General features: G+C 41.6%; 1 protein-coding gene across 2 annotated transcripts in view; it reads left to right on the top strand.

Annotated features, from left to right (window-relative positions):
• Positions 1–24,571, top strand: part of nxn (nucleoredoxin) — a 62,591-nt gene that overhangs the window by 12,385 nt on the left and 25,635 nt on the right. Inside the window, exon 1 of one of the 2 annotated variants that reach the window (XM_034867196.1) lies at positions 4,682–4,725. The exons of the other annotated variant lie outside the window; for it this stretch is intronic. The gene's annotated coding sequence lies outside the window, so the exon portion shown is untranslated. Of the gene's footprint in view, positions 1–4,681; positions 4,726–24,571 lie in introns of those variants that run through there. 2 annotated transcript variants of the gene reach the window in all.

Genomic DNA, 24,571 nt, shown 5'->3' with positions numbered 1-24,571 from the left:
GGTGTTTTGATTAGTCTTTTTTTACCCAATCTGTTTGCATGGAGCACCGATCCCACGGGCATGTTGAATGAAAGGGTTTATCAGCTTAAGCTTGTTGTAAGGAGCATGTGAGGTCTCATCTTTTTAGTGAAGAACGAGAGCGGCCCTCGGACACAAGTGTCCAGGCAATTAGAGACGCCGGGGCCTCAAAGAGAGATTACTGGCACACAGAGTTGTTGCTGGCGTCTTTCTTGTGCCGCACATTGTCCACTCTGTGTGGAGACGCATGATGATTGGTGCTGCTTTGTCAAAGTGCAGCAGTGGAGGAGATAACAGAACGCAGGGCTCTTATCCAGGGAATATTCTTTGGATGCAATGTCAAATTATAGACTTTAAATCTGTAAATTGTTTACCCACAGAGTCATGGCAAAAGTCAGTCTTGTATCCTAATGAAGGGGTGGTATCTACATTTTCAGAGGAGGTATTTTCTCTTGTTTCAATAATTAGTTAAACAGGGTGCAACTTTCATCATGCCTTGTTTGGATTTGGCTTATTATATAGGAAACATAACATCAAGGTACCGTTTTAAAGCAGATTGCATGATTCAGTATTGATTAACGCTCTATCACTGACCTTTTTTGGATTCACTTATTTGCCCCTGTGACAGCTGGATTGGGTATATGTATGCAGAGAATCGTGCCAACGTTAATGAACCAGTGAGAATGTGTAACTGGGTTGGTGCCCATGGACCACGACAAGCCAAAACAACCTCAACATCCTGATAATATCTGGTGTATTATTTGCCAGCAGAATGGTAAGGAATTTAGTTGAGCTACAGATACTGACTTAATTTAAGCTTTTTGTGCTTTGAATGCAGGGGGTTTTGCCTAATGCTATTACTAGTAAGCCTGATAGTCATATTAGTAACGTTTGTTACCCTAGGTTTGGCGATATGTCAATACATACTGTGTACTCCCTTTAATATCTCTGTTTGTATTGGACCTTATAGGCAAAATTGCATGTTAGTGAAGATAACTGCACAACTAAATTTAACTTCATTTGAAAGGTTATGTAATTTGCTGGATTAGCAAAAACAGGCAATGAAATGGGATTGTGTTCAGTCAAAAAGTGTTTCTCAGCTTTTACGATATTGTTATTCTATATTTTATCATACAAAATTACGCATACCCACCCCTCCCACCTCAACAAATCAAAAAGGAAATCCTGAAATTGTTACATAAGGATCGTGATTTTACAGATGCAGCAAACCTTTCCAAATGCATTCAATGTCTGAATTTCATCCCAACAACCTCACAGAAGTGAAATAAAATAGCTTTTTCATGTATTATTTCTAATGTTCAGTTCACATCCGCATTATGTCACTTTTTATGATTTGCAAAATGTCTTCAAATCACTTTCCAGGGGAAATTATTTTTGTCTGACACCAGGAGTAATTGTGACTTATAATGTAATTACTTTCATTCCCTATGAATTACTTTTAAAAAAAGAGTCCTGAGATAGAGGAGATATGATATTGTCACACTATAAAAATACATCATGTTGTTTTTGGCTAAACATTCACACAAACTCAGTGTTCGCAACTACAGGAGGAATGTTTTGATGTCCTAAAATGATCTCTGTCCAGGGTGCCTCTCTCCCATGTCTTAATCTGTCCTATTGATAAAGCCAATTTTTTTTTAACCTTTTTAACGTCTTCACAGGAAGACCAATTAATTTCATTTTTCTTGTAAATGTAAATGTGCTGTATTTATATAGCGCTTTTCCAGTCTTAACAACTGCTCAAAGCGCTTTTACATCTACAGGAAACATTCACCATTCACACACATTCATACACTGTGGCCGGGGCTGCCGTACAAGGTGCCACCTGCTCATCAGATAAACATTCACACACATTCACACTCCGATGCGCAGCACCGGGGGCAACTCGGGGTTCAGCATCTTGCCCAAGGACACTTCGACAATGACTGCAGGGGCGGGGATCAAACCGCCAACCTTCCGATTGGCAGGCAACCGCTCTACCACTGAGCCACAGCCGCCCCTTGTCATCCTAGATGTAGACATCTTCTGAAGGAAATTAACTTGCAGAAGAATACAAGCTTTAAAGTGAGACCTTTGCCGCTGAAGTGACTTATAGCCTGTGAGGTGTTAAATTGAGCCCGGAGACCGTGCGAGTGTAGGGAGTGGGTAAACACAGACAAAATACTTAACCCTCCCTCTGCTCCACAGCTCACCAGTATGTCACTCGCCACATGCTCATTTGACAGCGCTGCTGGTTTTGGAAGCAGCAGGTGTGCCCTTTAAGTCCAATGGTAGCAGGTTCTGCTCTGACAACCCCGGCCTGTGTGTTGTGGTCCTCAAGTTTTCTTTTTTTCTGCAATGTATAGACTACACTAGGATCATTAAATGTCTATAATGCAGCCACATCAATAGCCAAGTGTTTGTGCACACAGTCCCCCATAGACGCTTACAGAGCTGATGAACTGAAGCAGAAAGAAAAGCCAGATTAAGGTCAGGAATGTGTGAGTCTTTCTGCCAACTTAATATACCTTTTCCCCTTCTCCCTTTTCATCTATCACATAATTATTATGTGTAGTAAGAGCTGAAAGGTATGTACTATTTCTTTTTTTTAAAGGCGGGTTAATAAAACCAAGAATTATTGTTGCAAATGAAAATATAACTTTAGGTTTTTCTGGTATGAATGAAACCTGGCTCAGAGAGAAAGGTGAGACCCAAACCAGACGAGTGCATAGTGTAGCTCATTGTAGCTGAAAACCCTACATGTGGAATCATTTCTCTCCTATCCGAACCCCTTGAGAAACAAAGGCATCTCCGTCCCTTCATCGCTTCCCCTCAGCACTTTGTTGCTCCAGGTGTTCGCTGTTTGAGCAGTCGAGATCAACTGCAGATACAAACCTCGTGCAAACATACTTTTTTTTTTTTTTTAAAGAAGAAAAAAAATTGGCTGAACTTTCTGCTTGTCAAAATCCTCACAGGTGCTTTATGAAATTCTGCTTTCTCTCCATTGGACTTCTTAAAGCTTGCGAGAGCTAAGTGAGTGCGAGGAATCCTTAACTTTGCTGTGGTGAGAGAAAAATTCTGGGTAGGGATCTACCAGATGGATGGAGATATGTTTAATATGCGTACTGTAATTACAATCTAATTACAAAATATGAAAGCAGTATTAGACCTCACTCATGCAAAGAGGCTATTCTTGGACTTCACAGTTTCAAGTGCAGAACAAAGTACAATGCTTTGGGACTAAAGGTGGGGCGGACTCTCACTTTCTAGGCCTCCTTAACAAGTTCCTTTATCCATTCTCAGAAGGTGAAAGCAGAGTCAAGTTAAATACCTGGCGTGGCCTTAAAGCTCCAAATATTTCCACCGAAAGCTGAGCGGTTTGTCTAAGTTCAGGGATAGAGATAACAGATGGCATGTCTTTTGTGGCTGATAAGTTGCCGGTGTTTGCGAAATGGGTGTACCACACACTGTCTTGGAATATTAGGTAATAATACACTGGGGTTTCTCAAGTGTGATCCCTTTGAACTCGAGCCTGCATGTATTAGAGTAGTGCTGTGAATCTTGAAAAACTTGAACAGGAGTGTAGATTATATGAAACCGGATATTCCTTTGGTAATAGTCAGCTGTGACCCACAGTTTGTTCAGATTTTACTGTGGCTCAGTTAAATAGCTTTCAACGATTATTTCTCGCTTTACAGCCTCCAGTAGAGGGTGGTCTTTTATCCCATGTTCCTTTATCTGTTCAATTTCCCCTCCATTATGAATCCTAGAAATGCCAGAATCATCTTTTAATTAGGCTTCCTCCTTTTCACTGTTGATTCCTATTTTACGATATTGTCCACAGGACGTCAGAATAAGCCAGGAGAGGCAGCTCTGCGCCATGTTTTTTTTCCTTAGCTGAAAGACCAGTGATGAAAAGAAGGAAATGATGCATTTCCAATGATCTGCACCATCTTTGATCTTTTCAAATTGCAGCCATTACGTGTCATATTTCATGTAAAATTCTTCAGATTACTGTGCTTTTGATGTTCATTCAGACCCGGCTTGGATATCACCATGCTGTGATTATGAATGTAACTTCATAACAGTACCGCTGCTCATTATGCAAACACCCAGATACCACTTATTGATCTGACTGATGGAAATCTGTTTGAATCAGTCTTTTTTTTAAATATAAATACCAAAAGGAAATACGCTGGTGGTTTTGGAGTGTAGTGATGAAGTCTACGGTTAGTAGAGTTTGTGTAAATTACTGGATTGAGAGACGTAAAACAAGATCGAGGCTCCCACCGCGATCGTGGTCCGGCTTTTGTGTTTGCAGTGTTGGAGTGTGAGCAGCTGTAGGAGGATGCCAGCATGAGGACTGCAATAATTACTGCTAGCATGCTAGCTTAGTCAACAATGTTCAACTGCAGCTGTTTCCTTTAGCCGTTGAAAGAATTTCAAAGGATGTAATGTAGCTTCAAGAAATTATTTTTAGCAAATGGAGCCATAACCACCTAGCAGTGATTTGCTGCACTGTGGTGCAATTTTTGGAAAAAATAAATACACAAATACACTCTGAAGATTTATTATCAACCTGGCGGGCTTGGACACAGACTTGTGCACTCACACCATTTCGCTACGTTGTGTTTTTTTTTTAGACTCCACCCCTGCAGCACTGTGCTCTTCCCACCAACACAAAAGAGAGCAGGACGGGCTAACTGGGTCAGGTTGCTTGCTATTTATGACATGTATGTGTTTGGTTCCAGTTGTCAGTGGTCTCTAAACGTGTGGATGTTTTGTTTCTTTTTCCATGAGGTGCAGAGGTGAGAAAAGCTCCCAAAGCGGCTTTTAAACTAGTATCAATAATTGAAGACCCTGACAGTTTGTTTTCAAACCTCAAGTATTTCTCCAACACATTCATAGCTTAAAGGTCCCATGGCATGGAAATTCACATTATGAGGTTTTTCAACATTAATATGAGTTCCCCCAGCCTGCCTATGGTCCCCCAATGGATTGAAATGGCAATAGGTGTAACCCAAGCCTTGGGAAAGCTCAGATGGGCCAATCTGGTATCTCGCTCCTTATGAGGTCATAAGGAGCAAGAGGCGGTGATGTAGTTTGTTCATGGCCTAAATAAATGACTTTTCACTTGCAAATCCCAACTGTGGTGTTCATTTGTGAATATTATATGGCTGAACGTGATGTGTAAGTATCGCAAACGTTTGTTTGCCACAGAGTTTATTTTTTCTAAATGGAATACTAATTGGAAAAATCCCATTGACTTTTTGTCGAGGGAGGCTGATGCCTACTTCCTGGTCGGCCTACAAAAATACGTCACCCATGCAGCACTCTATGGCCAACATGAGCAAACAACCCCATCCCTGGCATCAAATTTTCATTCAAAGTGGTGCAAGGTACTTAACGTCTCCTTTCTCCACCTGAGCCCAGCCCACTTCAAACTATTAAGAAAAGCTTTAAAAAAAGAAATCGGCAAAGAAAAATTTCTCTTGTCAAATAATCAGGACCTTTCTAAATTTGGCAAAAAAGTGCATTCTTAAGACCTTGTCGCACACAGGAAGCTGGTTATGAAATATGTTGTCAGTGCCTCTCATGTGTAATAACAAAAGAATTGGAATTCTCTTTTGTCACAAATTTGTAGCGCTTTAATGGTGAACATATTCATTGCTCATGGCTGCAGCTCAAGGTCTTTTTGATAATTGCATTTTCAGACATGGTGGGTTTTGCCTCTCAGCAACATCTTCCTGCCCAGCCATTTCCCAGATGAGCAGCACTCTGTCATCTCTGCCTGCCAAACGCAGCCGCTGAAAAATGGAAACACTCCAGCAGGCAATCGCTTTGGTCAGAATTATGCTAAACAGGCAGTTCACTCACATGCTGCATTGCTCCCATGACATATTTTTTTATGCTTAACACATTTTGTGGATTGCCCATCTTCATAAATGTCTCTGTATAAAGATGGACGTGTGAACATTAAATTCATTTCAGGGATTATAGGAGATGGCTGTGCATTATTGTGCAGAAATGTATCTCACAGTTTCCTGTTATTCATCAGAGAGGCCAGAGTCTTAAGTTAGTTTCCAGAGTGTGTGCCACTCTTCCTGCACACTTTCTCAGGCTTTAACAATAGTCCCCTCGCCACTGGCCCCTCGTAATCCTCTTTACCACCAGCCCGCTCCTCCTCATTCCAACGTTTTCCTCTCCAAGAAGCTCTCTCCATAAGCCCGGCACCCCACTGTGTTGTCAACATCAACCAATCATGCTGAGAGTTGCCACCAATTTTAAATGTTTGGAAATATGGAAAATCTGCTTATATAGAACTAAAATACTTTGAGTTCTTGAATACTCATACATTTAGCTGTAACTTGTATGAGAAGACCAGGATGTTGAATTATAGATAAACTAACAGCTGCATGCCAGAGTGGGGGTGCCATTTATACTCTCAATATTTGATTTGTGCACCTTGATGGCATCTGGCACATCCGACAGGTGATCAGGAGCATAGCTATAGCTCCACTCCCTTCCAGTGTTTTTTGTTGTTGTTGTTGTTGTTGTTGTGTGTTTTTTATGTCCTACATCAAGCAAGATGGCCGTCACTGCAGGCCCCACTTCAGGATGCAGAGTGTTTGTCATGCATTGTTCATCATCTGCTTTGATATCGCTCTCTGTGGTCTCTGGGTTGAGTTCCCATGTTAAACAAAGCCACAGGATGCTGAGAGGAAGAAAAGAAAAAAAGTATTACTCTCATTCCTTCTTTGTAGCATTTGTTTGTGTGACTTGGGTTTGTCCTGAAAATCCATCCAGGTTTCTGTTTGTACAACATGTATCTCATATGTGACTAAACAAAGATACTCGTACATGGATATTTATTGGCAGTACAAAATCCCTTTAAGGTCAAGCATCTCAATATAGTTTTTTTGTGTGATTAATTTTTGTTCGTTTGTTGTAAATTTAAAAAACATCAGCATTTACAAACAGTTACAAACGATACAATGGGACCTAGTAACATGTCCCAGGACGAAAAATCTCCTCTCAATACAGTTGAAGTTTCTTATCACACGCGGGTTTATGGATCTTGCCCTCTAAATTAGCACATCTCTCCTCCAGTTGCTACCATCCCGTTTTATTGCGGAAGAGATTCTTTCAGCTTGACTAAAGCTTGACTATATAATTTATCCCTTTATGCATCAAATGGCTTTTTTGCTTCAAGGAACGGCAAACGACGGGTAGGGGTAAGGGGAGGCTGAAACTCTGTCTCCGGCTTTTGCGCCCAGCTGCCCCTAAACTACCGATGTGCTGCTCATGGTGGGAACTAAAAGCGTTGCAGCTCATGAAGTCTACCCCTGCTCGCAGTGGCTGTGGCGTTTTGCCCCATGCCAACAAGGCTGCTCTTTTTATTCCAGGCCTCACTGAGTGATTCCTGCCCTCTGCCCCGGGCAGCCACAAGTGTCATTGTCACTCAAGATAAGTGGGAGCGAGTGCTGGAGGGGGGCCTGAAAGGTAGTGACACTACAGAAATCCACTTCAAACAAACAATTAGGGCATGCTAATACATGTGGCTAATACAATTTTATGAGTATACTTAGGGGTAGCCTTACTGTTGAGATGTTTTCATTATTAGCAGGGTTTAAGGTGATGCAAGTGAAATCCATTTGTGTGTGTGTGTTTGTGTGTGTGTGTGTCCTGTTCTTCCTGAGTACTGGAGCGGTGCCTCATCAGCTCCCACAATGCTGCTGAATATATGCAAAGCCGTCTCTTGACGGGGCTTGTTAAGCATCAATACTACACTGCTGCTCCAGAGATTTATTTCAATATGGTCCATTACCATTAATAAAGTCCTCGCTCAACCGACTTCTTACTCCCTTTGTGACTTCAGGATCCTCAAAGGAACTATGTTTCCAGCTGCAAAGGTAGACAACTTTCCCAATTCCCAACTCTTTACAAACAAAGAATCCACCGTTGTCACAATTACGATCAGTACATAAACTGCAGGGGGATGATAGAGATCACATGTTAAACATTAAACCACAGTGTTACACAAGGAGTGTGTGAGTGTGTGTTCATTCTTCCAAAATATGTGGAGTTTAGTGTCCTAGTTATGCTGCAGATGTGATATTATAGCCCTCTCGAATCAGCAGAAACAACCAATGAAACCCATTTTTTAATGTGCAAATTACCATGCAGTGTTTTTATTTTTGTTATATATATGAACAAGAATACAGTATTGTGGATTTAGGCATAGCAACATATAGAAAAACAGTAGTTTGTCTTCCGCTTCCACCGATCACTTCAAAGTATGTATTTTTTTTTTCCCCTCCAGGCAGACGCCTTTAAAGATATCATTACTAATGAATGAAAGAGATCTTTGACCAGGATGTCCACTTTATTTTCACTCCTCTAAAGCTGGGCTCTGTGCTGCTCATCATGGCCTAATGGAGCACAACGCTGCAGCAATTATGCAGCTGTTTGGGATTAATCAAATAAACCTCCCAATGCCTTTTTCTGAATGTACGCTTTCCCCAGAGAAAGCTGACATTTTGCTATATAGAGTGCTTTTAGGTTCTTCCAATTAAAAAAAATAAATATGCAATGGTTTTAAACCGATGGTCCATCCTGCAACACATCTTTCTTTTCTGCTGTCCTGGGGTTGTTCGAAGAGGTTCATATTGGACATAACAACAATCTCCAAACAGAGGGTCAGGTTTAAAGATTAGGACGTGTAAACTGTAGGCTACACTACGCTATATAGCTCTAGATGACGGATGCAGCGTTAGCTTGTAGATGCTCTCATAATGGATAGAAAAAGAAAAAAAACCGTGCAATTTGTCTGACACAGGAAATCATCTTCAGGCTGCAGATCTTTGTTGCTAAGGGACCAGCCTGGTGGACTCCTAATGGCTGAGGGGATCTTGGGCAATTACTTCACTTAATCATTAAGATCTGACGAAGGGAGGGATGCTGCGCTGTGAATTCATTACAGGGTTGAAGCACGAGATGAGCTTTATTTGTAGAGACAGAAGGAAATATTTGACTATGTGAAAGACGTGGAGTCATTACGAGCCAAGTGCTCATGTTTGGAACAGCAATTAGTGGTTATTGGATTTCTGTAGACCATTACGGAATGGACTGTGGAAGGAATTCAATTATTAAAGCATCATTGCATCATGTCCTTTTTGTCTTCATATTCCACTGTAATTCCATGTGGGCATGAGTGTTTTTTTTTTGGATTGGTTTTTGTTGTGTGATGTATGAAAATTGCTGACTAAATCTCCCTGTGGAAACAGTAAGGCAATTCAGGATGTTTTGTGAGCTCATTAAAATGGAAAAATAAATGGGAGCATTGTGAGGACTGTCATTTCACAGGAAAGAAATGCATTTGGGGGACAAAGAAAGTGTCCCATACAAAAGTCTAATGTGGGCCTAACCAGCCTAGGCTGGTCCATTTGCTGCTCAGTTGGCTGGACCACCCAGACTTTCCTGGTGGGTTTACACAAGTGAACGTTGTAGTCCTCTGGGGAAAAAAATCCTGTAGCTTCCCAGATAAATGTCTGGTCAGAGACAAAACGACTAATCAACAAGAAGCTGAATCAAGACACGTAATTGCCTCTCATGTTCGTGACTCTAATTAAAAAGTAAGATGGATGCATCTCAAAAACTCCTAGCCAAGTCTTCACATGATGACTCCCATCGAGTTTAGTTATCAGCTGCGATTTTGCTTTAAAATTCCCCCTTGAACAGCTTTGGTCATTTTGTTTTTGAGCTACCATTTCATGAACATCTTACCTGAAATTCTCTGTGGATCTACATGATCCCCAGGCAAGGAATGCCACACTTTTGCCTATCCTTTTGTCCTTTCACATAGTGTCCCAATCTGGTTTAGACATTCTTCCCAAACACTGCGTTAATCTGACAGACTCTGATGGTAAAACTGGCAAACACATTCATGCTTTCCAGAAGATGAACGTTTTCTGTTTACAAAGACTTGTTACTGCAACTTTCGTTCCGAGTTGCCCTCAAGCCAAAATGTAAACTTTACACACAAGCTTAATCTTTGCCATTCTCTTTCTAGACTGTTGAGGCTCTCATCCAACACCACAGTAAAGATTTGCTCAACCTGGTGCAATGCAATTATGCAAAGCCCTGCTAAGGTGTTTTAGGCACCTTTCCGAGCATTTTGGGAAAGCAGGTGACACAAGACGGACCACTGAGGGGTTAAAAGTTATAAAGAGTAACTTTATGCAAATTAGGAGGCAGGCTACCTGGAAGCTTTGCAGTACTTTGCCCATACCCTGACAAGGAAAGGTGATGCAGCTAAGGGACAAGAAGTTTAGCCTTTCAATTTTTTAGGATAAATGTGTGTTAAGGAAAAGCTTCCTATTGTAGTTTTGGGATCCCTCTCCTGTATGTCCTTTGTCTTCAAGAATAGGTGGTGGTTGGCACTATGGGTGAGAATCACGCCCCCCGATATGATATCATCACAATACTTATGCCACAATACGATATTTTTTGTAATATTTTTAACCCACTTCTAATTGTTCCCAATTTCAAATGATGTCCCCAAAAGGAAACTTTGTCAATACCTTTTTTATCTAAAAAGATACATTTCTCTGTATATTTTGTTGCTGTAAAATGGGATTGTCAAGCAGACAAACTGACCTACATTTATATAATAAAAGATCCATACTTGGCGCCTGTGTATTGATACAGCATTGCCACTGAAAATATTGCGATACTATGTTGTATCGATTTTTATTTTATTTTCTTTTTAAAAGAGTTTTTTTGCAAGTTTTGAAAATCCCACAGCGTCAAGGAAGAAGTGACAAAGGTCAATTGGTATTCAGTTAGTCTTTTTTAAGCTTAACTTATCTACTTTTGCAATACTACTTTTAAACATAGCAATTGATTCATATCTTTTATGCCACTCAACACACGTATTGTGGGGTTGTATTGTCTAAATTAGAGCCTTTAGGCTACCACTGGCACTTTTAAAATTTTTGTCCTCATCTAGTTTCCTGATTAAAGGAAAAAGTCAACAAACCACCTATTTATTTATCTTAATAGAAACTTGGTAGCTGCATTTGCTAAGATTAGTAAGATTCATGATAGTGTACTTCAAGCATATCGTGGGGAGCACATTACAGTTATTACAGTGATACATTAAAAATTTTAAAGATATTTAATGTCAGGACCTTGAGGCCATTTCCTTTACTCATCTTGTTCTAGTCACCACAGGAGTGCCAGAGTAAATTCACGCTGGTTTAAAGTGGGTTCTTATGGTATAGGGTAAAAAAAAAATAGCAGAAGTTTCAGTTCCATACAGTTCGGGTTGAAAACGGCCAAGAGCAGGCTGTGCAGTGTTCTGGCGGTAGGTTATCTGTCAGAAATTATAAATATTATTTGGTCCGTGCAATCCGTTGGCGAAGCAGCAACTGCCGAGATCTTGACCAGTTGTTCTGTTGTCTTAACAAACGTGAGTGAGCACATAAACAGACGCGGTTGTGCAGCAGACTCCCATATGGACCCCCCATTTGTAAGAACACTGGCCTGCTGTTTATATCTCAGATCTCTCAGCTCGAATATCGTCATACTTTTCATTTCGTCCATTTTGACTGTTTAGTTCTCCATGCAAGTCAAAGATATAATTGAGCGCCACGCTGCAGAGCTTAGCACTCTGAGCTTGCTCTGAGTAAAACAGAATTGATTTCAAACATGATAGCTGTTAATTAGCATGCAGCTTGTTGTCCGCTCTCATGAGACATGCTTCAGCCCATATGAGCAAACCACATGCAGGACTCAGATTACGCTGGTAGTTTATGTTGGGGAATGCAACCACTCACTAACCGTGTGCTCCGGAGGCCACCACATACAGTATACTACGTGTTTGACAGGCCACAGTTTCCTGGTTGGTATTTGGCAGCCATGAGAGCAAAAACTGAGCAACATAGTGTTTTTTTTTCATCCAAAGCCCTAAAGCCCAGTGACAACAAAATGACTGCAGGCAAAGACTGGCAATATTAAGTTCAAGCCAAATGATTGAGGTAGAGCCAAACCTGCAATTAGAGACTGAGAGTGACGTTACAGGTTACACCTCTAGATATCGCCCAGGGCTACATAAAGACCCTAAGCCTTGAAAAGCAGCTTCACTGTGGAAATCTCTCCAGTTGGCCATTGTGCGGCTGTAACGCTGCCACCACGCCGCCATGTTCCACCACCCCGAGGCACAATGCGGGCCGGTCATCTGTGTGTATGGATGTCGTTTTCGCTTGTGTCTGGCAGGATGTGTATACTTCGTCTAGTCCCTGCTTGTATGCATTACACCGAGTGCCACTCACAGGCCGGAGGGAGCAGGCAGAAATCTGTAGGTCACTACAGATTTCGCTCAATCCTGTTAATGTGGAACAGCATTTGATTAGATCCGCTCTACATGGAGCAGCTGAATCCGTGTTTGCAAAGGAACGACACTCTGCATGTCGCTAAGCACTGATGTTAATGCGGCGAACGCTTTAAATGGACCTGTAAAAGTAAAAAAGAAAATAGGCTCAATGGCTGTGAGTGGAAAGAACATGTAATGTTATTTGCAGTGTAATGATTCCTCTTGAGATTTAATCTCAACATGCCTTGTGATCAAACAAGGGATCTGCAAATTACATATTAGGATTTGCAATGGTTATTAACATTTTTCAGATCTTCTGTTAATAAATTTTTTTGATTATTCAATTAATTCCCAGAGCTCATGTTTCTTGTTTTGTCCAAGGACTAATTTATTATCACTTAACCTGCACATTATTGCTCTTTTCTAATTGATTTAATGAATTTGGTCTTTTCCCAGGTGACATCTTCAAACTCAAAGTAATGTCTTGAAACCGCTCTTTTTTTGTCCAATCAAAAAGAAGCTTGAACCATTTGATGTTTTTGCGTGAGAAATAACTTTTTTCCACCTAGCTCTCATCCAAAATTCAAAGAAGCTGCCAATCCTCACATTTGAGGAACTTTTGTTTACGATTATTTCTTGCTAAATGTATCATCAATAACCATTATTTTTGAAAACAGTCAGCTTAGAAAATGAAGCGTTTTGTTTTTCATTCTTCAGAGAAAGTCTTTGCTCACTTTTTTTGTATTGTATGAAAAAGAACCACCATAAAAATTGCCAGATGTCCACAATCACCTCAAACAATGAAGTTTGTTTTTCTCGGGAGTTCCCCTGTATAGTGCCAAAGTTTACGGCAATCGGCTTGCTGTCAATCTCCTCACACCCACAGGAAGAATTGGAAATCTCTGCCAGCAAATGTTTCTCCTCTGAACATATTACCCTAAAAACATGGTCAGTCTACAAAACATGCCCAAATATTTCTAAATGATTGGTATTCTCTATTAAAACAGATGACCGAAATTGCTGGTTTAAGTCATTTTTTATTTTTATTTGAACTCGTAACAAAGAAGCTCCCAGAAAAGCAGTCACTGAGATCTGACTGACTGGAAATGGTAATGCATGGCTCCTTGCTCTGGTATATACTTCTAGTAGGATGGAAAATGTTGGATTGGGGTGTTACATTAAGAGACATGATACATTTGAGGCAGACACATCTATTTTCAGTCTCTGTTGTTTCCCCACCATGCCATTGGTGACTCTCTCTGTGTTAGTGCCCTAAAAGGAGAGGATCCTTGCTTCCTGGCCAGGGAAAGCAGAGCTGGTTCGGATGAGTTTTTTTTGACTGATGTATGTGGTGTTTTTGAGAGAAACCCGTCACTGACATATCACTGCTGGGGAGCAGAATCGGCATCACAATCCAATTGTCCACAGCGTGAAGAACAGGACATACATGAGTACATGTCGTCCCGCCCTCCTCACTTTCCATTTCTACTGTGTGTCGGAGAAAAGCATTTAAATATGGTGTGACTGGCTATTGTGCAGCCTATCACCTTTCCCCCCCCTCCTCCCTCATTCCCTGCCTCTCTAGCACGCTCAATACATGCCATTACAGTCCTTTTATTTAGAAGAATGATGAGGGGAGGGAGAGAAGGGAGGAATGGAGGACTGGAGGACTGGAAAGGATGAGTGGACTGAAAAAAAAAACTGATTTCTATCTTGGTCGAGCTCCAGGCGCAGGAATCAGCAGGCGTCTGCGCCCCAGTAACCAGGAGAAAAGGGATGGAGGCTGTAATGTGGCAGCACAGATTGATTCTCGTCATAATCTGTTCCTATCAGCTCTGGCGCAGCTAGTTTTGCACACCGCTTTTCAAAAACACAGCCTGTCACTTGTCATGCCATTATGCCATGCAACAACCCAACAGCCACATTGTCTCATTATTTCCCAAAGTAGCTTATCGCTGTTAGAGCTGATATGTACTCTTGCAGTTTGGTCCCAGTCAGATGGGTTGTATCTCTGTACCCCAGGTGGTGCTCTTACAGTTACCAATGGCTATAGAAAAATGTGGAAATTGGCTAGTAGGGACAATACATATTTCTCTTTGTATAAACAATGTTATTTGTACATGGTCCCTGACAAACAAAAATGCAATAAACTACCCTGTTGCATTTAGCCAACTGTAGAGTAGCTGAACATATTAGATGACAAATGTTGGCTAAGATAAGCTAATTAAATATAAAATAAATGGTGATAATAAATAGCTACAGGTTATTAAATAAATAAATAGATTGATCAAAGTAGTGTCATAGTTGGCTAATAGATAAATGGTTGGAAAATGGAGCTAAAATGATTCAACTCATGGTTGGAACGTCCAGATTCTGCCACTCAATCGTACTAGTACAAAGCAAAGTGACGCTATAAAAACGATACCATAACAATATGCAATTTTATTAAAAAAAATAGGGTTAAATTAAACTTTTGGGCTGTGAGTTCACCTGTGTGGGGGGTTTGGGAACCACTGGACGAAACAATTACGGATTCATCCTAAAAAGTCATGAAAATAATCAATGTTGAAGCCCGAATTGGATACCCAACCCACACACAAGCTACCTCCCCCCACACATACTACAACCTTGCATGCTCAAACGTTGCTTTGACTATTCTTTTATGTATTCAGACCTAACTGGGCTGGTGGAGCTTGTGTGTGCATGTATCCCACACATGCAGGGAGGCAGGCAGGCAGGCAGGCATGCTGGGTAGGTGGGTCGGGCACTGGTGCTAACTGTTCCGGTGAGAGACGCTAGTCGGAGGGCGGAGAGGGTGCTCTGCAAGAGCGGCCTGGCTATGAACAGCAGCGCCTTTTGTGTCTGCCTGTTTCTGACGGTTATTTATAAACCTAGTAAACCCGCAGCACATTCCTGGCTGCCACAGACGGAGGCAGAGTTGCACCTCACCCATGTGTGTCTTCTTTGTCTGTGAGTGGAGCTCGATCTTAGGTGTCAGTATCAGGGATCAGGGCAAAGAAGACAAAGAAACTGGTCGTTGTGCTTTATTCCCAATTCTGGAAGTGCATGAAAAACCATTTCACTGACTTTTTTTCTTTTCTTGTTATGGCACTTAATACGCTGTTGGCTGTCGGATTTTTTTATGACTGCAGTTTGTGGTCTTCCATGACTCATATTAATGGGAGGGCCTGCTTCCTTGGCAATGAATCCCTTAGTTTAATGTTAGCCTATTACTGAACTTAACTCCTTTTGAAAAGTGCATCTCTCTCTCTATCGATCTATCTATCTATGTATGTGTGTCTCTCTCACTCTCTCTCTCTCTCGTCTGTATAAAAAATGTGGATTAATCTTATTTCCCTGGACAGCTTTTCAAAACCAACACGGGACGATAATGCATTCAGGGTTTTGTCATTAGCAGGACGTCATGTTTGTATATCTTTAGGCTGCGGGTCACTCTCAGGAAACTTGGCTTACTCATATTTCCTCATTGAAGATGCATAATAAGTTGTTTAAATATGCCAGTTAATGAGGACGATGTAAAATATACAGTTGTTTTTGTTTCTTACACAAGCAGCTCAGGAGAGTCACTGAGGTCCATCCTCTTCTTCCTCCTTTTACCATTTTGTTTCTGGCTGCAGTTATGTGCAGGTTTCCTGTGGCTGAGTCCAGAGAACTGTTGGAGGAAGTCCAAGCACTAAAGGACACCCCTTCCCCACCCTTTGAACCAGACTCCATTTTCTACACACTACGAAGGTCCCATGAGCTTATGGTTTCAAATGTAATTGAAGCAGTATGACCCTGTTATTAATTTCAGTCCAGTATGTGTTTGTTTGACTTGTATTGTATTGTGCAGTCCAAAGGATGCTGTTGGTTTTGACTACAAACATACAGATACAAATCCAGCACTCATGTCTTTTAGGGCCTGTAAAATGAATGAACAGATCTATGAAAAAAACAAAACCACACCGTTTTCTCTCCCTTTACCTTCCTGATTATTGGCAGGCTTTAAAAAGCTTAGTTATTAAGCCTGATTACAAATCTTAAAGCCTGCGTTGCTGTGCTTTGCTCCTATGTGTGGCCTGAGATGTTTAAAACACTGAAGATGAAGGAGAGTCTGGCCATCTTAGCCAAGGTAATCATGTCTTTGCAGAGCTGCAGTTATGGTAGTTTACTGTTTATCAGCTACCCCAAAGTCAGCTTCAGTAGATTTAATTTATGTATCACAAAAGCATTGCTGGATTGGGAATAAAGCAGGATTGGTTGGGGGAAATAAGGTCAGCATCCTTTTGCACCAGCTGAGCATAAGTGTGATCATAAGTTCCAGTATAAGGTCAACACACTAACTGCTATGTTGTAACTAGTTACTTTCCAACAGTTTTTTCTGCTACAACTTAACTAAGTCAACCGTCACCAAAACATTGTTGCATCGTCCAGTGAGGCATTTAGGTAACGTTGGAGAGAAAGCTACTACTGACCTAGTAAGTGTACAGCTGGCCAAGTGGGTGTGAATCATTGGTAAGATGTTGCAGGAACGATCAGGCACAGTTCTTGCGACAGTATAATGATGTGAGAAGGGTGTTGGACATTCAGTAATAGTATCAACAGGCTCTAAAAAACTGCAGAAGCCAACACTTTAAGTGTTCAAGAGCCAAGGGGTTAGCAATTCCCAAAACAAGAAAATGGTACTTAAAATTGATCTGTTACCTCATCCAATCCCAAAACTGTAATAGCCCAGCACGATATCAAGCGTGCATGTCTGTGTCATTGTAAATGTCAAAGGGATGCCATGCAAAATGCACGTCCCGGTGTCCACATTGTAACCAAGCCATGTTTGATTTGACACATAGCTGGTGCAACAGGTTGCTGGAATTGAAATGGTGAGGTATCTTAGAAACAAGAGATCTGATTAGTGCTGTTGGCATTGGCAACATTAATTCCCCACTGTAAGGCCAATGCTTTCAACCAAACATCATAAAGCTGATACAGTATTTAATTGCCAGTGGCTCAAGCATTTCCAGCCTTGAACGTAGGAACGTAGGAACGTAAATGAATGTGTAGGATTGAGTGGGGAGGATTTGTGCCTAAGGATTACATCATCTTGTCTAAAAAAAAAAAAAGCCCTTGAACTGCTGAAATAAGATATCCGAAGAGTCTGTAGGAAGCCAAGGCTTAGCCAGGGCTAGTGACCTCCGCCTGCATCTGTGGGAGGCCTCAGATCTGTATGTCAGGCTTGTGGAGCTGAATTACAAACACACCGCCGAGCGCACACTTTCCTCTGATGCTGCTCATGTTTTTGATGCAGTGGAAGCTTCAAGCTCAAGACGCTGGATGGCTTGCTTTGCCTCTGTGAATGGAAATCACTCAGAAAAAAAAAAAAAAAAAAAAAAGCTAGGTTTTTATTTTGGCTTGGTTTCCCTCTGAGAGTCTTTACAGGTGTGTACAAGACAAATCCCACTTCAAGAAGCCCTCAGGTCTTCAAAATGGGAAGGTGGTGAGCAGGGAGATTACTGAATGTTTAAATAAAAGGGGTTTTCCTTGTTAAAGTTTCATTTAAAGGCTGAAGCGGTGGTGTCAGGGAGGATCAGGGGATGATGGAAGTTAGACGTGAACGGATGAAGGTTGTGCTGTTTCAGCCAGGCTATTAAAGGCTTGAACTTTGAACCTGTGCTCTTCCCCGGCAGTCAGCCCTCCACCCGAGTGACACAAACCCTGAAAATTGACACTCATCTCCCTTTCTCTCCTCTGTCTGTCCATCTGTTATACCCTTCTTTCATCATGTCTGTTGCTGCTGTTTGTTTACGGTTATAAAAGCCTAATTTTCCCTTTTTTTTAGTCACCTTTCAACACAGCACTTTAGCAGCATGTAACAGAAAAAGCAACAAATGCGAAAAGCAACGATGCGTGTGGCATTGAATAAGCCGTTGTTATAGTTGTCTTACAAATACAGACATGTTTTTTTGCAAGTGTTTAGTTGTTCCTTGAGTTTCAGCACATTAGGCAATGCCAGCTGTGACATCAATGTGTAAATCGTATCAGCTCTTCAAAATAAAGCGACACTGGTTGTATAGTGTTTCAGTGTTTTGACTTGGCAGGAAAGAGAAAGGGAGAACTCAGCCTTTCAGGGTAAAAGGATATAAAACTAATGCTATCATTGCTTGTGAGTTATGATATGATTTGAACACAACAAGATGCATTCAAATGCCTTGAAAAACTCGACCCCAAACGTTTTAGCCACTTTCCTGCTGACCATTCTCTAAAGCATACAATAGTTTTGTTTCATCCGCAAGTAAGGTTGACGATCAACTTGCATAGACATGAAACTTGTTTGAGATACTAAATCCGTCGCAATAAACAATTCATAACCTATTTTCTCACATTACGTATATTGTTTATGGTAATTTAATCATTACCAGGGACTGTTTGGGAAAACTCCCTGTTGATCCATTCAAGGAAAATCCACAACTGAGACTTTATAGTTCAACAGCAACCTCTTTAGACTTCAGGTGTTCTCTAGCACTCTAAGACGCTGTTGACAGTCTGAATGGAGACAGTTGAGGTGGTTCAGGCACCTTATAGAAATTTCCCAAGTCTCTGTGTCTGTGTGTGTGTGTTTGTGTGTGTGTGTACTGGGAGCTGTTGGAGATCCCCCGAGAGAAGCTATAGGAAGTTGTAAGGAAAAGAGGACACCACACTTGCTGTGCTGCCATCACAGTCCTGACCTTAAATATCTAGAAAATTGATGGATGTTTATTTTGAAGCTCAGCAGGGGTTTGGCTCCAAGCTACATATCAGACCTTTTTTATAAGTACTTATGAGGGGGAGCGTAGCCTCAGGTCCTCTGGCAGAGCGCTCCAGCTTGTTCCAAGGACTGTGCTTATAACAAAAGATGATCCGGTCTGTGCTGTTGAGGCTCCGGGGGTCTGCAGCACTCTGCCAGAGCTGAGGCTAGCCAGATCAGTAGCATCTTTTAAACCACTTCTCAAAGCTGAGTTGTACAAGATAGCATTTTTACAATGTGCTTTTATGTCTTGTTTTATGGCTGTTCCAAGACATCCTGTCTCTTCCAATTGAATTTTTTTTATTTCCTTTGTCCTTCTTTTTTATCTACTCTTTGTCATTATTCTTTGAAATGCAGTTTTGTAAGGCACTCTGTGGTTGATGTAAACACAGTGACATAATATCCCCCATGTCCCACTTAAATTGTGGGAGTCAAGATACAAGTTAAGGACATTCAAACTGTCAACCACTTTACCATAGATAAAGTTCACCTGCATTGTTTATAAGCTATAATGAAGTGGTTATTGATCGATGAAATAGGAAAAATAGATGTATTTTTGTTGCTGAAACTGTGTGCCTGTAAGGTTTTTTTCCCCAGTGCAACCCTAGACATGTGGCCCAGACTTGATGGATATTAGATTTGTATTATGTTTTGTGCAATACTTAATCTGATTGAAATGAAATCTGTACCCAAGAGTCTTTTCAACTTGCCAATATGCGCTGATTCTGTTGGAGAGGGAGCTTATGGGAGCCTGAGTCTGTTGTCCCCTGCTGTGAAAAGTGTCGGGGGATGGAGGGAAGGGTGGGGGGGGGCAGAGTAAACTGAGAATAAGGCTTGTATGGAAAAGGGCGAGTGGGCAAAGGGAGGGGAGCTTGTGCAAGATACGAGTGGGGTCCAGCTGTACAGCTCAGCTATAAAAATCTAGGGGCCGGCAGCCAAACAGATGTGACTTTTAATGAGAGTATGGCTAGAGGAGGAAACAAGCTTCTAGATGGGTATAAAGTGTTACCATGTTACCAAATGTCACTGTAGATATCCATGTAGCTCAGGTAATGGGCAGAAAGAGCAAGAACATCCTTTCCCTCAACAATAGGAACCATTGTTGATGTGTCAGTTGATCATTGTGCATCAAAGCCCAAAGCAGCAGAAGCTATGAAGATATGTGAGAAGTTGGACTTCTACGTCATGGGACAGAGGGTGGTTGTCAGGCTCATATTGCTATTTATAGTATATATGTGTGAGTGTATGATTTGTTTATATGTTCACATGCTGAGGCCAGGGAGTGCTACTTCTGTAGGAGTGTTGTTTTAAGAGGCAAAGCAGACACAGGGTGCCATTCAGATTTATGAGGCTCATGCTGGCTGTTGATGGTACGAATGGACCAAAAATACACATGACCCTGCCAAGTACACAGCATCTTAACATCATGGCAATTATTGTGTATATTACCCTTTATTGGATATGGTCACTATGTGATTTTGGGCAGACAGAAGTTAAAAATCAGAAAAATGTGGTGAAATCTTTAGTGGTCAAACAGTGTTGTTAGATCGTACTGTGAGAAACGTCCGCCCACCGAAGACAGACTGCATCAAAATTCTGACTGTGTAACATCGCTGTTACAACCCACACTTACAAACAGAATACGACTTAAAATGATGCAAAACCATAGACTGTGCAAAACAGTGAGCAAACATGTTGCTAGTGCTAAAACATGTTTTCCTTAAACACACTTTTTGTAATGCATAGATGAGCCAGCACTGTGGTCAAAGACTCTTTATAAAATAACAACATACTGAAAACATGAGCCCATAACTTTATCAGACTCATCTCCAACAGCGTGACATGCATTGAACTTGCAAGAATATGCCACAGTCTATTTTTTATTTTGTTTACATCAATTCATTGTCTTGTGTATCAGATTTGATTCTCCTCAGTAATGCCTTGTTGCATTTACCTAAATGGAAAGATGTGTTATATGGATTGTCGTATATAGAATTCCAGGCTGCCCTGATTATGCACAAAACGCTGATAATGTGTCTGAAAGCTTCCCTTTAAATTTCTATAAATATTAATGTGTTGTGTTGTGATGGGGTTGGGGATTGAGCAGCGTCTCGGGGAGACTTCCCAGGGCTCCAGCACGAGGAGGAGGAGTGGTGTTAGTTAAATGTGGGGTCAAACAGAGGGCACAACAGGGAAGCTGTCTAAACCCTGCACCCAACCCCCCTCTCCGCCGGCACTCCAGGAAACCGCTGTACCAGAGAAACGGCAAAATGGAGGCTAATGGGAAGAATGAATGTACGGCTGCTGTGGGTCTGTTTGCTTTGTGCAGTTAATTAACCAGTAAGTGTAAAAAGCACACATGTAAAGTTCAAAGTGTGCTGAAAGGCTAATTCTAATGTGTGTGTTTTGTCTCTTTATTATGTTATAGCCTCAGATTGCCCAAGTGTAGAGGCATAGACTTAATAAGGCTAAAGGTGCTTTTTATTTAAGATTTTAGGCCTTTATTTGACAGGATAGCTTTAGACAGGAAATCGGAGAGAGAGGGGGAAAGACATGCAGCAATAAAGGTATCTGACCTTATGTGATGGCTGAATCCGTCCATACTGTCCTGGATTACAGTTGAGAGAGAGTTGAGTGTGTTTTATTACCTTTTTGGCTCACACCATGAAAAATGGCAGCAGGCTTTCCAAGTCATGAGTTGGCAGATGACTGCGAGTGGACAATGCCAGTCTCAGAGGGTCGCGCTAAGGTAACTGGTAGAGCTGGTCCAGAGCCAGCCCAGCTTCATATCGTCTCGATCTGTCTGTCCCTTAGACCCTGCAGGCCTCCACTTGATGAAATGCAGGCTGATGGTGGTGTGGAAGGTGTGGGTTACAAACCATGACACAGTGTTCATACAGCAAGCTTCTGTCATCCTGTGAACAGTGTCGAGGTAAATCATTACGGCTCACTTGAGTTAAGCCTAATTTAATGATTGACTTACAGAGATTGACCTGAATAAGAATGTTACCGTGACTACACATTGCATCACACATACATAATGTAACATACATAAACATGTTTGTGTATATCTTACTTTACATACTTGTGCAGACAAATCTGAATAAGGTTGACATGTTAATGTTTGCTACTAATGTAGGCTAAACGTTAGCAACTCTGCTCAGCATTTGGCGACGTTTACATTGCAGCACTTCCAGCCAGAAGCTTAGGATTGTGGGTAGTTTTTCTTAAAACAAGGTTTTGTGGCTTCTACAGAAGAAAAAGAAGCATGAACCATCTTTTCACAATCTCATAGCGTGTGGTGATCCTACCTCAAATGATTTAGACACTATGGCTATGATTTAATATCCTTAGGCAGAATGGGATAGGTATTAGATCGTTTTTTTCACTTCTGAAACCATACTACTGGGCTCTATAAAGCATACAAACTGAGTGTGACAGCAAATCAGGATCCTCAAAAAGGTTTTGCGTGACAAGCCGCCTAAAATAACATCACAATCACACATAAATGTCTAAATGAGTGATGTTTTTAATTGTATTCCCTTTGCATTTGCATTTTTGTTGTTGAAAAATGTCAGTTTAGCATGCATGGATGACAGAAGGGTGCAATTACTTTTCTTTCCACATAATTTTAGGATATGGCCCGTGTGTGTAATAGGTTTACAAAGAAAGGGATGGTGAGAGAAATACAGAGCAGTAAGTCTATGGACCGGCAGGGAGGGAGGCAGACAGACTGGTCTAAACACCACTGGGAGTGAAGAATGCACCCCCTGCCATCCTGACCTTTGGCCTTGCCGAATGTAGGCCTCAGGGGCCGCCCACGCCTGTGGAGAGACAATGCTGCAGATACCTTTTGAGCCCTGGCTTTTTATTCCTTTACAATCCCCCCCCCTTTGCTTTTTTAGGCCACGTTCTTTAATACATAAAAACGTCTCCCCATACAGGGTCCAAGTTTGGATTTAGAGCCTGTATTTAGGGGGTCGCTTTTGTGCCTCCACACAAGTCTGGAAGGGGGAAACACCCACACACCCCTCTTTTTCTCCCTCCTTTTTTTCTGCTGGGTTATTTCCCCTAAGCTCCCTGCCATTCTGGCACCTGTTTTCCTCACAAAACCGTTAATTTATCACTGAATTATTAACTAAGAGCCCACTGTGTGTCTAGCACTCGGTGACATGTCCTGACTTTGTGGAGGGAGGGGGAGTTGCCGTAGCAACAGGGGGGGGGGCTTTTTTATCCAGAGAGGAAAAAAAAGGCAATTTAGCCAGCATCTGCGCTCTGGAGGATCCACCACCAAAATGGCTTGGTTGGAGAATGTTATAGCATTAATAAAATACACGAGATAGCAGCAGCATTTTGCATTGAAGAAGCATGAGGCCAAAGCCTGTGTTCTTTCAGCTCGACAATTTCCAGGGAATTGCATTTGGCCATCACAATGGATGTGTAGTGCAGGATGAGCCTCTGTAATGAGCACAGTGGAGTAGGTTGGAGTGAGTGGCCTGTACGTTTTTTATATTTTAGGAATATAGCTGATACTCAAGGGGGAAAAAATGGATGTGGTTGGAAAATAGCAAATAAAATCGTAAACAAAAATTTAAAAAAACATCTATGCTGAGTCAGTGATAGCAAAGCCATGAAGATGACCGCTCTTGCGGTGGTTTATGTAATGCAAAACAACATGCACATGCAAAAAGAGATGAAGCATTTTAAGAGAGCGGTCGTCCTTCTAGCATGGAGAAAGGGCAGCGACTGTGCAGCTGTCAGAGGGTTTGAGATTACGGCTGTGAAAACTCTTGACTTGGTAAAGCGATAGTCATGTCGGAGCAGCACAGATGGACGCGCAAAGTAACACATACTACCCTGCATAGTGTCGGCTGAAGTATGGCTAAGAGGTTGGAGGGTAGGGCTCCCTTTGTAGCCATTAAGAGAAGCAACAGGGTTTTGAAGTGGATACGGGCAGTTACTGAGAGCCTTGGAAGCAGATTGAGGTGGGGTGTAGCATGGAGGAATGTAAGTCTAAGCTAGCTGCAGGGGCCCAGCCAAATGGGAGTTACAGTGGTGTAGTCAGGAGATGTAGGGAGCTAGTAATGAGTTAGCAGACAGGAGAAGTTTGTTTCTCATCTGTCTTCAACCATAGACTGAGAAGAGAATGCTGAATGTTCTTTAGATCTGCACCTGAAAGCTTCCTGACACATGATGAATGAGCTGCTGTTGCTGCTGCTGCTGTGCACCAACCTGTTAATTTGACTCCATTTGCAGATTAAGTTGTCCATGTTGCGCAGGGGATGGCTTGGCTTTTTAAAGAAGCTTGTAGCAGTGCATTACAAGAGAAACCAAGAGTCTAGTCCAGCCTGTTCTCCCCTACTCGCCACTACAGTAAATCTTTACAGTCAGAAGTCCCC

This window comes from Etheostoma cragini, chromosome 3, assembly GCF_013103735.1.
Source record: "Etheostoma cragini isolate CJK2018 chromosome 3, CSU_Ecrag_1.0, whole genome shotgun sequence".
Classification (NCBI taxonomy): Eukaryota; Metazoa; Chordata; class Actinopteri; order Perciformes; family Percidae; genus Etheostoma; species Etheostoma cragini.
The sequence above is the reverse complement of the archived record's forward strand: the minus strand, read 5'-3'. Positions and strand labels throughout refer to the sequence as shown.